Source organism: Apis dorsata, unplaced genomic scaffold (assembly GCF_000469605.1).
Source record: "Apis dorsata unplaced genomic scaffold, Apis dorsata 1.3 scaffold_194, whole genome shotgun sequence".
In the NCBI taxonomy this organism is placed as follows: Eukaryota; Metazoa; Arthropoda; class Insecta; order Hymenoptera; family Apidae; genus Apis; species Apis dorsata.
Window position 1 is genome coordinate 2,131,118 of NW_006263478.1, and position 14,418 is coordinate 2,145,535.

At 35.1% G+C, this 14,418-nt stretch overlaps 1 protein-coding gene across 1 annotated transcript in view; it reads left to right on the top strand.

The window, feature by feature from the left end:
• Positions 1–7,612: 7,612 nt before the first annotated feature.
• The window catches only part of LOC102679992 (cadherin-23), a 20,559-nt gene continuing 13,753 nt past the window's right edge, over positions 7,613–14,418 (top strand). Inside the window, exon 1 of the mRNA XM_031509940.1 lies at positions 7,613–8,262. The gene's annotated coding sequence lies outside the window, so the exon portion shown is untranslated. The remainder of the gene's footprint in view (positions 8,263–14,418) is intronic.

A 14,418-nucleotide genomic window follows, 5' to 3' on the forward strand; every position in this document is an offset into this window, starting at 1 on the left:
GGAGGTGAGTTCGGCAAAGGCCGGTCGGGCACCTGGGCGACACACTACCTCCTCACCTCTCTGCTCCGCGACTCACATGCTGCGCCGAGAATGCCCCTGACGTAGTTCCTTTCGTTTGTGCGTCGCCCCTCATGCTCGGATCGAGGGCTTCCTGAATTGAGGAGGTGCCCTCGCCTCGATCATCCTCAACATTCAACGAATTGCGAATCTTTTCTCTTTTCTTTTTATCTATTTCTTTTTCCTTTTTTCGCCTTCGTTTCGAGCTTGGAACTCTTTGGAATTTGTCGAAAATTTTTCCTCTCCTCGAACTTTTTGTTTCGCCAATCTCTGTTCTGTCGCGTTGGAATCGTTTTATTTAATAATCAATTAATAGAGCCGCGACGAGAAGATAATTTTGGAAAGATGGGAGATTGTCGAGTTGGGTAAATTTGAAGGCAGGTTAACATCTTTTTCGTATATCCCTCATCTGTTTTCTATCTATCGTTCGATGTATTTTGTATATTCAACTTTCCAATATGATTCGTTGTTCTATTTATTATAAAGTTATGTTATAAAGATGAATTCCCAAGACAAAATGGATGATTGTGTACGACGTGATATATGAATATGACGTTGAAAAAACGAGATAATGAAGATAAACGAGTATTGATCGTACACGACTCTCGTTCTTTTACATTAAGAAGCTTAATATTAGGTGTCTTTAATCTCATCATTATATTAATATTAATCGTTGCTACGTTGTCACGTAAATAAATATTAGCGTTTGTCAAAAGTTTCTTAAAAATCTGGAAAAAGAAAAGAAAATAAAATGGTTCAATGGTAATTGAGATTTCAAAAGAGAATAATTTAAAATCTCGCAAAATAGAACAACATATAATCGATAAAATTTTTTACAAAATTGTTCGATATCGTTATAACCTAATAATGATAATATCTTTATCAGTTTAATATCTGTCCTGGGCGCGAAAGATATTAAGGAAACCTTAAAATTTTCACTCGAGAACTCGTGTAATCCTAACCAGACCTGGTACCAAACCGCAAGTATCTTATGGCAATTTATATCACGTGTACGAAACAAAATTAGCAAATTATGATACTTATGATACTTCTGTTCAAGATAAACAGAACTAACGGCGCATTCCATCGATATCTTTTTTTTTATACTTAACATGCCGATAAGATTGACGACTTAATCTCTTATAACGAAATAAAAAAGTGTGAAAAAAAAAAAATAATGAGAAGAGAGAATAAAATAAAATATTTTCACGATAAATAATTTTGCAAGTAGATGCGAGATCATTGTATCTCGGACAAACATTGAATTTCGTGTCTTTTCCCCCTATTTTTATTCTTACATCTGTATTGCAAGAAGAAAAAATAAATTATTTAAATTTCCTCCAAATTCAAAATAATCTCCAATTTCGAGCTTATGTTCTTTCGACTCCAGGCTCTGATTGAAAATCGAAGAAAAATTTAAAAGCTAAAAAAAAAAGAAAAGTGACGATTATTCGACGATTATTTCTAATACGGTCTTTCGTCGATCTTTGCTCTTCGTCCCATCATCATTGTGGGTCAAGCTCGTTCAATTCACATCGACCATTAAACATAACGAGCCGAGAAGCACCACGGACGATTATCTTCGTAAGGGAGCATGCTAATGTGTCGACGATAACCACCGTGCATTCTCGTGTCCTTCATCGCTTACAACGTTGTACACGTTTATCGCGACGTCCATGAAGTTTGGAGTCGGAGAACTATGTCCAAAATGTCCTTCGGCCATTCTCTTCCATCCTCTTCCCTTCCTTTTCTTTTTCTTTTTCTTCTTCTTTTTTCTTTCTTCGCCTCCATCACGATTCCGCTACCCTTCGGTAGTCAGGAGAGTAGTCAATCGGTTAATAATATCCAACCCAGAGGCTGAACTCGAATTAATTAAAAATAATAGGGCGTTTCTTTCATCGTCCTTCTATTTTCCATAAAATCTTCCATCGTGAGCGAAGCGTACGAAAACCTATGGTTTTTTTCTTTTTTTCTTTTTCTTTTTTTTTTTTTTTTTTTTTTTTTTTTTTTTTTTTTTTTTCGACACGCGAGTACCAATTATTAGGCTTCTGTTTTTGCACTACTTGTAAAGTGCTTATGCATGTACCCTGTAATTTGAAAGAATAGCTCCGAGAAACAGTTACTTGATGAGAATACCTTCGAACGTTGCACGTGGTTATTTTAGGTGTAAAATATATGCTTATTATTCACTGCTCGCTGACCCACTATCGCGCTTATTAATTATTGATTATTGGGTATCATTGAACGTCCGGAATTCCAAGCTTTCGTGAAAAAATCGCGGAAAACGATAAATAAAAAAAAAAACCGCGAAATTACTTCTTCGTGCACAGTTTTTATTTCGAATAACAAAATTATACCGTTCCTCTCTATCCCAATTATAAAACCCACTTCCTGATTTGGCCACGCGTAATTTCTTCTCCATACATCGCAATAATAATAACGCGTGCAACAAATATTTCGACGAAAAATCTAAATTTTTCCTCCCATTATGATCCATCCATCAAATTCTATCCAAAATAATATTCATTCAAGAAAAATCTTGCCAATCTTCTGGCATAAATCGACGAATTCGAATTGCCAAAAGCACGGATTCAACAAAAAAAAAATAAATAAATAAATAAAAACAATCGTAGATTCTCGTAAATAATCCCGATTCGCTCGGACGAGGTTGAATCGATCGATTCGAGAGGTCGATGGGATTAAAGTTTCGAAATGCGAAACGGGCACGTATGTGCACAACTGGAATGGTGAATCCGCCCCTGGCGCCATGGTGTGTGCCCAGAGAGATGTGGCATGGTGTGTGGTTGTTGGTTGCCGGCCGATGCCCAGTCTCCAGTCTGGCTGCAGCTGCGAACCGGTTATATACTTTCATCTGGCAGTCTTAGCACGGTCCCTAAAAGAGAATCCGATGACTATAGCCAGAAGAGCGCATACATACACCGATAGAGAGAGAGAGAAAGAGAGAAGAAAAAGAGAAAGAGAGAGAGAGAGAGAGAGAGAAAGAAAGAGAGAGGAGAAAGGGAAACGAGAGGGAGGTTAATACCTGTACCGAAGGCACGCTTATGCATTGGAAGAAAGGGCGTCGTTTTTTTCATCCGGACCAGCAGCTACTCCTTCTGGTGTACCAACGAGCTCTTTTTGGTAACGTTCATCTTTCACTTTTTTGTTTAGCTTGTACACACACGCGCGCTCACCACTATACGCGAATCTCCTACAAAAGCTCGCGAAACTGGATAAATGGGAAATATGAGAAACGAATTATACGGCCACGGGTATAAGGACGACTAATTGGAGGTGCTTACGTTGAAACGAGATGCCGATATCGTTGAAGGGACCGCGCTTTTGCGTCCGATCGAATCGATCGATGCAAGCCTCGAATTTCAGAGAAAGCTGTCGATAAGAAGATTTTGCAGCACCTTTTGTATCCAAAGTTTTGTTCTTAAAGGGGGATCGATGTTTGAGATACGAATCTTTTTTTTTTTTTTTTGGTGTAAATTGTCTTTGCAAAATATATGTATACAAATAATTCATGTTCCATTTATTATTCCTTAATCTCCTTTTCCACAGAATCGTGCAAGGTCTTCTTCTTGCTAGAAGGATCGTCATTGGACGTTCGTGGCACTGGGAGCACGTACACATGGTAGGTTAGGTACATTTCATTCGTGATAAATTATCAAACTGTATTGCGTAATGAGAAGTGGCGTGGGTATTGAATTCATTCAATTCCATTTCAATGAAATCCTAGACAGGGTAAAGAAAGATCTTTAAAGATCTTTTTTTTTTTTATTTCCTCTTCTTCTTTTATTTCTTCTTCTTCTTCTTCTTCTTCTTCTTCGGGTCATCCTTGACATCTCATTCATATTCCGCCCACGGGTACGAGTTTCTTCTCTAGGTGAATATCATTGAATTTCTCGGATACTTTCTTACGCTTCGCATTCCATATAAGAGTTACCAAGGTCTTCGAGTTGGATTTCACGATTGCGAGGATCACGTTCCACTACCAGTGGATAATAGCAAAAAAATCGTATAATAGAAAGGAAGATTCTCGATACGGATGCATATGGAATTGGCGCTTTGGACGGAGTAAGCGTGTCGTCGATGCTTAATGATCCGATATCCAATGAAAATTGTGCGTTCTTCGGGAGATACGAGTCACTTCGAGCGGATATGTGTGTCATGATTCTTTCGAATGGAATTTTTTTGTGTCGTGCAACTACCGAGACGAGAGTATATAATCGTAAGATGTCTCATTTCTTTTTGCAGAAATATTCTTTCTAATGATCTATATTTTTATTCGAGCACTGTTTTCTTTTCTTCCTCACTTTTTTTAATTAATTAATAAAAATATATAAATAAAAAGAAATATTCAACATTAAATTACATTTAAAATTATTCTCTATGAAATAAGTGAACAAATTTTTTCTTTTTTCTTACGACCATCACCGACAGTTAATTTCAGCTTTTCAGCTATAATCACGTTCGATAATGTTTGCTGGCACAACGCCAACACGGCAGATATGTAGCTTCGTTAGGACCAAATGATGTATTGAACGATATAAATTGTTATTTAGAAGAGTCAATACTATATTCGGAATTGACATTGTTACCGAATTGTCTATTAATTGGCATTTAGTTACCGAAGAATAATGTATTTTTATTTTTTTCTTTTTGTTTACAGGATTTGATTTTCAACGATTGACAGCTACTACTATTCGATACTGCTATTCAGAAAATCATCGTGTAAGTAAGAAACGAACAGAATATTGCTATTTCTAACTTACGATAAAATTATTTTCAGATACCAGGAAATTTGAAGAAGCGAAGATCGTTGGGACCGAGTTGTGTATTATACAAATCGTGCCAGCTTATATTTCGGTAATTACATCACCAAGAATACGTGTAATACACGTTTTAAAAATAAAAGTCAGCTTTGAAATTCAATACGCGTATGATATAATCTACACGGAACAGGAAATTTAACTGTTGTCCGTGTTTGTAATTCACGTATTCCTCCTCGGCAACAACCGTACGTGCCAAGATATTTAATTCGTACGTTTCATTTATATAAAATGTCGATACTGTTGATTATCGATATTAAAATTAAAAAAAACTGATCAACCAGCCTATTAATTTCTCGTCAAAATTTTATATGTTAAAATAATACTCTAAAGAATATTAGTTGTTAAAAAATAATTTGTAATATATATATAAAATTAATTCTACTCGTCTATCACTATCACTACTTACCCTAAAGAACACTCGTTGTCAAAAAATTCGCAATGCACACACGGAATTAACTCTCCTTTCCACGTTTCGCAAATAAAAGAGGAATCGTGTTGGCGCAAACTTCGCATAGAGTTACTTCGTCAAGAAGAAAAGTGGCCGAAAGTGACGTGAAATCGGGTAGCCGCCGCGTATGTGAATTCAGCTTTCAAGATGAATACGCGTACACGTGATGTATAGCGTTAGGATCCATTGTGAACATGGTACAAATAAAAATCACGTAGGTACAGTTACTTCATCCTCGTGTGCATAAAGGAGTACGAAAGGTCAGTCCTCTTGGAATTCACGGTGTACACGTACGTACACTTTTCGACCGAACGAGGAGGAAACTCTTACAGTAACATCACGTAACGTTCTTGAACACAGGGAACAAGTCCTAGGGAGAAGAAAGACCTGTCCTCCTTAAAATAAAATCTGCTCGCTATCTTGGAGCTACGTGGTAGTGGGTAGGTGCGTGTGACCGTGAAGTCCGATCCTCTGAGTCACCAGAGTACGATGCATTAACGAGCAATTGAACTACCACGTTTGAAACACGCGTGTATATATATATATATATATATATGTATAAGAGATATTTTCGTTTTATTTTTTCGATACTGGATTATAGCTTCGAAAAAAAAAAAGAAGAAGATATTTCTCTTGTACTTGTATTTTATATCTTTATGACTGTTATTTCGACAGGTGTATGGATAAGTAATACAGCAGTGTGAATATATACCGTTTATAGAAATAGAAAGTTTAGTTTAGTGTCTGATCAAATGAACCGTGAATCAGTTCAGAATTTACATATTTGAATTATTGTTCAAGAATTTGATAAAATTGCGATAATGGAAAGAAATATATGTATTTGATGTTGTATGTAATCGAGAAGTGAGGAATAATTATAATATATTTTTTTTATTCTTCTAATAAATAGAAGATATATTGCGTAATCTCTTCTAGAAGAGAGAAAAGAAGAAATAAAATTTAAAAAATATATATATTATAAAATTAATCATATATAAATGAAATATTAAAATTTTGATTATAATTGAGTTAATTAAACTTGATAAAATTTAAATTAAGATATTTATTATTTATTCTCAACGAAATTGACCAGCGAACGAATACAGTGCGCGACATCTAAACGCGAATGAAGAAGTACCATTAGTTTGGTTCAATGAACTTGTGGTAAGTACGTTTCGTACCTGGTTTCGGTATCTTTATGCGGGATAACGCATCAATAACATCTGGAACTGATAAAATCGTATGATCTACGTCGTAGATGAGGTGCATAAATTTTCTTGGGCCGTTCTTTCGTTAAATGGAAAGGAGAAAGGAACGTCGGTAGGTTATCTTGTTCGTCGATAACATCTGCGCACGATAAAACAGGAAAATTCATAACTTAAGGGTTAAACTGGTTTTTACGACGAATAGAGGAAATATATCAAATGAAACACGTCTTTTTTTCATCTTTTGAAATTTTCGATTTAAAAAAATTTTAATCAACTCTGTTTAATCGCAAAAATAATATATTTCTTTAGAAAACGTTCCTTCCAATACTTTATAAATAAATAATTCAAAATTTTTATCTTTAATAAGAGCTAACGTTAATTTTTCTTTAAAAAATTCTAAAATAAGATCATTGTTAATTATTAAAATATAAATATGTGTCGAATATACGATTTTTCCAAATTTCCATTTTCGTTCTCATAAAGATGTGAAATTCTGTGGATGTCGAAACACAAACGATCACAACGACGACACAAAGAGGGGAAATCCGTCGGTGCATGGCTCGGGGAGCACGATGGGCTGAATTTAACTTCGAACAACCGTACGTTTTGTGATATTCTGTGTACGGTCAGTGCTCACGCCGCAGAACGAAACACCAGCCACCGATCCTCTACACGATTCCGCCTTCAGTTCGTCGTCGTGAGTCCACCTGAACAGGTGACCGATCCCCGATCGTTCGATCAACAGTCATCATCGATAGACATTTCTATCTCTCCTTCTATCCCTCTATGATATTTCTTCCCAACGTTTCCAAGAGATTATCCGCGAAGACATTTTGTTTATTCGCTACGAATCGTCCATGATATTTATAATCGAAGAAAAAATCATTTTTTCATTTCAAAAATAGGTAAATACGGATCAATTTTTAAAATTTTAATCGTCGATCTTACGCGCGCGTTATTATATAATAAAAATTAATTACATACGTTCGAATATTTATTAAATTAAAGATCGAAATTGTCCAGATGATAGGATGTTTAATAATATTACATTTATTTAGATGATATCTAAGTTCCAAGTTTCTTCCAAGATTTACACGATTAGCTAGTAAAGGTAGCGGCTGTAAACAGAGTCGGTGAGGGTGATCGACTACCGTGGGTAAATGGAGTTTATTGCCGTAGGCGAACGTTCAGTATACCGGCGAGAGCTCACCTGGCCAGGTGAACACGCTGCGCCTCTTCCACACGGTTTATCAGTAACATGCTGACAGACGGCGGTTACTGTGAAACGAGGCTGCTTAAGCAAAATCTCGCTTTAACCGAACTTGGCAAATTGTCCTCGATGAAATAAGTCGTCGTGAACGTCGGGGAGATCTTGGATAACGTTGGAAGAATTATTATTTCCAACGAACGAAAGTGAAATAAATTGTGACTTTTAAGCAGAGTGACATGTTAACAGTGAAAGTTTAGAAAGAGCGTAGATACGATTTTTATTATCGTATCTGTTGCGTGTGCGCGCATGTGTTTACCGAGACAGTGTGATTGTTTTTGTTCAACAAAAGAATCGAGTCGAAATAAGAGATAATATTTCAAAGAGTGCAAGAAAGTATCGGAGGAGAAAAGAATAATTTTTTCGTGCAATATTATAGAAATAAAGTAGACAATTTTCAAGAATATGTGGCGAGGGAAGAACAATTTTATGATGGATATCGTAAGTATCGATCAAAATTTAACGAGAAATTCGATACGTATATGTTCGTGCTTCGAAAACTTTCCGCAACTTCAGATTATTTTTTTTTTTTCTTTTTTCGACAAGTTTGGCAGCACACTTTTAAAGTATGACAGTTACAGATAGCGTGTCTATCACGGGTAACGCGCTTCTGTGAATTATGTCAGTGTATAATTCGATTCTCTGGCATGCAATTAGAACTGATTCTGTGAATTAGTACTTCGAAGTATGTTACACGAGTAGAGCAGCTACCACGTTAACTTATCATAAATAGTCATCTGTGAGAAAGAAAAAAATTCTTTTGTAACGTTGATTTGCTCCTCTGTAATTAAAAGATAGAAACATATATATTTGTAAATACAGTGGATAACGTAATAAGTTTTAAATGACGCGTAAATGAAATATTAAAATTAATAAACGAATGTCGAATTGTCAAAATAATTTTTACGTGACAATATTTACGTTCCATTTTACCGTATCTCCCTTTCATAAATCTTTGTATACATTCTATGACTAAGAATGGGTGAGAATGAAAATTAAAACCGACAATGGGGACGCCAATGCTGCAAAAATTGAATACGATCACCATTGTCCTCAATTTTTCTCTCTCTCTCTTTCTTTCTCTACACATCAGTCATTGACAATTAACCATTAATATTTCGTGACGCAATCTCGAATGAGATATAAAGGACATCGAAATAATCACTTTTCATCCGTGCCACGTAACAAACTACATTACGAAATTCCCATTTCTCTTTTTCATTTATCCTGAACATTATTGGGTTCCTTGTAATTATTTCTACGAAGTTGTTTCTTACCCACAGAAGGATTCACGTTCTCACGGAATACATCTCGCTTTGCGTAATCATCTTCGTCTTCTTTTTTTTTTTTTAAAGACGAATTTTTAAAGGGGAACGTAAATTAGATCGTAGAAAGCAATAAAATGTGGAATAAAGAAATAATTCAATCGACGTGTATGACGCGAATTATTCAACGCAACCCGGTTTACTACAACAACACGATTTAACGAGATAGATTGTGTTTAATTATACGAATAATTGTTGCACGTGGGAATATTATTCGTTATTAAGATTGTACAGTTATTCTTTGCAAGAAATTATGATAATACAGAGAAATTTTTATTAACTGGAGATTTATCCTCTTATTGAGTTTTTAGAAACAATTGCCTATTAATTGCATTACAGGCAATGTTATTTTTAACTTGCTATAAAGATTCGTCTCTGAAAAGAATCTCAATAATTATTCCAAACTCGGTTTATATCCCGACCAATTTGTCCTTAATTCTAGTTTCTGAACGAAATATCCGCTATCTTTTTTGATCTTTCAACGAGATGCAGTAACTTGTTCAGCTTACCAGGGGATACTTACATAGTCAATAACTTGGTAGGAATATGTAACTCGATCGAAGAAGTAACCAATACTTGTCGTGTAACTGATACTTTCGAGAGAGCCATAGTTCGATGTCACCATTTTTTAGAAATTGCGTAATTATTACAATCAAAAAATTCTCTTTTGCAAAATCTCTTTCGATATTGCTGAAGAAATTTCTAACAAATTTTTCAAAACCTATAAAATTAAACCAATATCCTTCCTATCCAAAACAAGAAAATTTAAAGAAATCGTAAATAGAATTTAACGGCGGAAAAAATTCTTTATATACTATACATATATATATATATATGGAATAAAACGTTGCATTCTTTTATCGATTATATCAAACGAGTGTACATAAATTTCATAGATCCAAGGATCTCGCCAAGATACTGGATGAAATTATTCTCATGTAACTGTAAAAAAACGGACGTTGAAATGAAAATTTCTGAAGTGAAGTAGAAGTATCACAATTATCTTCGTGAGGTGGAATTTATCGTTGTGGAAAAACGGCGCGAATCGCGTTAAGGAAGGAAAGGAAGGAAGGAACGATCGTGGAACGTATCGACGATGCGAGTCGACGGCCGTCACGCAACGATGCATCCTGGACAGGGGTGAAGCCGTGGGGGGAGGAGACGGTGGTATGGGGTGTGCCAATACCACGTGCAGCGTTATCATTCGGAAGCATGCATGGCAGGTGTAGGAAATGACGTCACGCAATACCTCGGAGTATCCCTCGTTTGAAACACGACCTTACCGTCTATTTTCGACGGACGACGCCATGCATAAAAAGCTTCCTCCGAGGGACACAATGGGCGTCCTTGCCATTCGGATTAACAATCCTGGATGTTAATTGGCGACGATCTTTTGTTTCCAATTCGAATGTAGGAAATTTCCTTTTTTTAATGGTTCATAATTGTTCATATATTGTTGAACCAAAAAGATAGGTATTTCTTAAAAATTAGCACTATGGTATATAATATTCGTGTAATTTATAATTGAGGATTTATTATATTACATTATAACCAAAAAGATAGGTATTTCTTAAAAACTATGGTATATAATATTCGTGTAATTTATAATTGAGGATTTATTATATTACATTATAAGAAGCAACGGTGTTAGAGATAGTTCTTTAATGTTCAGTCGAAATTAGGTCGATTCTTAAAATTGCATGGGTATTGATTAATAAGTGGTAAGAGAAGAGGCAATCCCTGATTTAAACTCTAGTTTTTTCTGTACGTCCTTGAATAAAGCGCAGAGAACTTAGTTTCCAAAGATCTATGGAGTAACAGTATGTTCGTGTTTCAACGAGTGTCCGATAAATATCGATCACTGTTCTTCGTAAGAATAAATAAAAAAAAGAAAGAAAGAAAGAAAAAAGAAAGAAAGAAAGGTAACTGTAAACTTCAATCAGCGTACTATCGTCCTAATTGTTACGTTGCCATTTTCGGATCGTATGAAAACAACGAACCTTCAGTCTTAAAAGTCAAGAGCGTGGCCGACACACTCTGTTGGCAACAAGAACACTACATGGCATATATTCGTAAGTATTCCCAAAGTGTCGAACCGTTCGTGGCGCGAAAAACATCTTCGCGCGTGCATTCGAATCTGTCCTCATCTATCAACCCCTCTATCTCTTATCATTTAAAAAAGAATAAACGGAAAATTTCTATTCTAAACAGAAAAAGTTGCAGCTAACATTGCTTTCACAACCAAAAAATTTAATTCTTTCGAACAACTTGATTTTTGAAGAAAACTTAAAGCGATATCGTATCGTATAAATCTGTTGAATTTATACGGAGGAAATTTCGTAAGAATCGAGAAATCTGATGCACGAAACTTAAACATTACCAAGTCATAGCTGCTTCAGAGAAAAGGGAATAGATTTGAATATACGTGGTTAGCTACGCTCCCTTTGATGCAATTATCACGCGACGCGGTGTTCGCAAGAGGGAGAAGAAAAATGGTGGTTACGTATGATGCGTAATTTCGAAGAAAAAAGAAAGAAAGGTTGGCCATCTCGGTCACGACTCCTTCTGCTAATCTAGATGCTCTTCGGGACTGAATTAATGGTGTTTCGTAATCTGGCTTAACTATCTGGTTTCCGGGCATCGGCCTTGCAGACCACTGACCACGGCCGGATGCTTCTGTCTACGAATGGCGAACGAGTTACCACCGGGGAGAAGTCGCTGAACGGGCGTTTAATGAAGTTGGCGTGGTTCAACAACCGTCCACCACTTCATCCTGGCCCGCCACCGTAATTTGCATTCGGTGCTCTTGATCGATCGCGTGATAATCGCCAGCTAATATTGTTCTCGGCATAAGTTTTCCATTTATCTCGTCGCGCACAACTTCTCTCGTTCCAATGTTATTTCGCGCAATTTAATGTTTTACCTTTTTCCCCTCTAATAAATTTCACTGTTACAAGCTTTTTGATTTTCATCCACAATTGAATATTTATCGATGATAATTTTTCTAACTGTTACTTATATAATTATTTATAATTATGTAGATAAAATCTAGAGATCTAATTGTATAAGTGAAGAAAAATTGTTTAAATTCAAGGAGCGAAGGAATAAAAATATTTTTAATAAAATTTTTAATAAATGAAAATAATGTTGATCTGCCTGGAAGGAAATTTATAATTTTTGCAGAAGAAGGAAATGATATATATTTATAAAACCACAGTGATTCCAACGTAAAATATTTGCGTTAATTAAAAATATAACTTTTATTTTAACGTTTAATTAAGAAAATGGCTCTCTTGCTAACCTCAAATCCGGAAAATTTATTCAAACGAAATACTTTATATCATATATTTTAAATTTAAAAAAAAAAAATATCTTTATTTAATTTAGAATTACAAAATCGTGATAATAAGACATATCGCGGTATGTTATTTCTAACGATTTCAATGATAAAGTGTCATTATTGTAATTATTACGTTCAGCAATTAATTCTTATATTAATTAGAGTATCACAGATCTCCGGTGTTCCGATTAACCATTTATCTGAAATAGAATTACGTAGAATGTAATCTACACATGATAATTTAATTATTTAACGCTTTAAGATTAATTTAGATTCTCTAGATTCTGATCTATCCTATACTTGAAATATTTGATCCACATTTTTCGAATAAAAGCAAAATTGTATTGAAAGTTATCGTTGGACGTGCAAGCAAGTAGATGCAAGGTCAACGAACGAATTGTTATGTAATTAATGGTTGCACGCAATAACAATTTTATGCCTTTCCATTTTATTCGGATTTATCCATCCGCAAAAAGAGTTGTATATTTGTTAAATTATTAAATAAAATATTCAATCGTGCTTTAACGATAGCGATTATACGAATAAATTAAATTAATTTAAATTAAATTAAATTAAATTAATTTTTTCTGTAAATTAAATTATTTCCATTGTAGAAAGGAGAATATTTAGAACATTTAGAATTCGTGGAATTGAAACGTAAGTAAAATAAGGTTAAAATCTGAAGCAAATCATCCGAGATCGAAGAGAATGAAGCGTAGAATCCAATGTCTCACAAATTGGTTTCTTCTGGAAGACGGAACTCATTTCGTTTTTTTTCACGCTTGTATTACAGTTATGCGGTATAACAACGACGTCGTGAGAAACCAACTGCGACTTCCTGCGAGCTTTCACTTCGTTTAATTGTGCTCATTCGTGACTCTTGACAATCTTGACATTGAACACAAAGCATTTTGTCGTGGAGAGAAAGTAAAGGGGAAACAGTTTATCAAGTGACAAATTGAACGTAACAGGTGCGAAGAGCCATTAAAAATTAATTTTCTCTTTTGAAACTCTCGATTATGGCATCGTAATCTTTCAAGAAATAAAAAAAATTTCTTTCAAATATCATTATAACTATATTATATATTATATAACAATACTTATATATTCATAAAACGAACAATAGCGAAGTTTACACAGGTAATATAACTTAGATCTTGTTAATTACACGCTAATGTAGTCGAACAAATGGTTCATAAACGATGGATCCTTGATTGCCGAGACGAACGAAGCGAGTTATCGACGCAATTTTAAATTAATATTTTCTTCGTTAATAGCCCGTTCAAAATCATCGATCGAAATTTATTTAATTAGTTAATGGCAATAATATATATTATGATATCGATTATTAGAAAATTTTTTACTTTCCCATCACCTTGCAAATTTTTATTTTATTTTATTTCTCCAGTCTATAAAAACTTTCTACTCCTCCGCTTTGTAAAATTTCCATTTTACAAATTTTCTATTCTCTACTTTCCTGAATTTTCTCAATTGTGATACACGGGCAAAACGCGTGTGGAGCCACGAGGATGAATTTTCACCCATGGGGAGAAATCGGTTCGCGTGCCACGAGAAAATCTATAACCTTTTTCATCCGACAACCGGTTTACTCGCGCTTTCCTTCTGCCCGAGTTACATTTTTCAGCTGCTTCTATCTCTTTCCATTCTCCTCGATTCCCCATCTTCCCTCGTTTTCTCCAATTACGGCATCCAACGTTGCGCCATTGAACTAATTAACTTTGCGATCCACACGATTCCGTGGACTCGTTTCGATTCCTCGAAGTCGGCCTCCCCCCCCTTCCCCCTATTTAGCAAAATCACCGAGCGACTGATACGAGCGTGAAAGTGACACGCGCTCGAAAGTGGCGCATCAATTTAAATAATCTTCCACGAATTTGAATTTTTTCCAAAAAAAAAAAAAAAAAAAAAAAA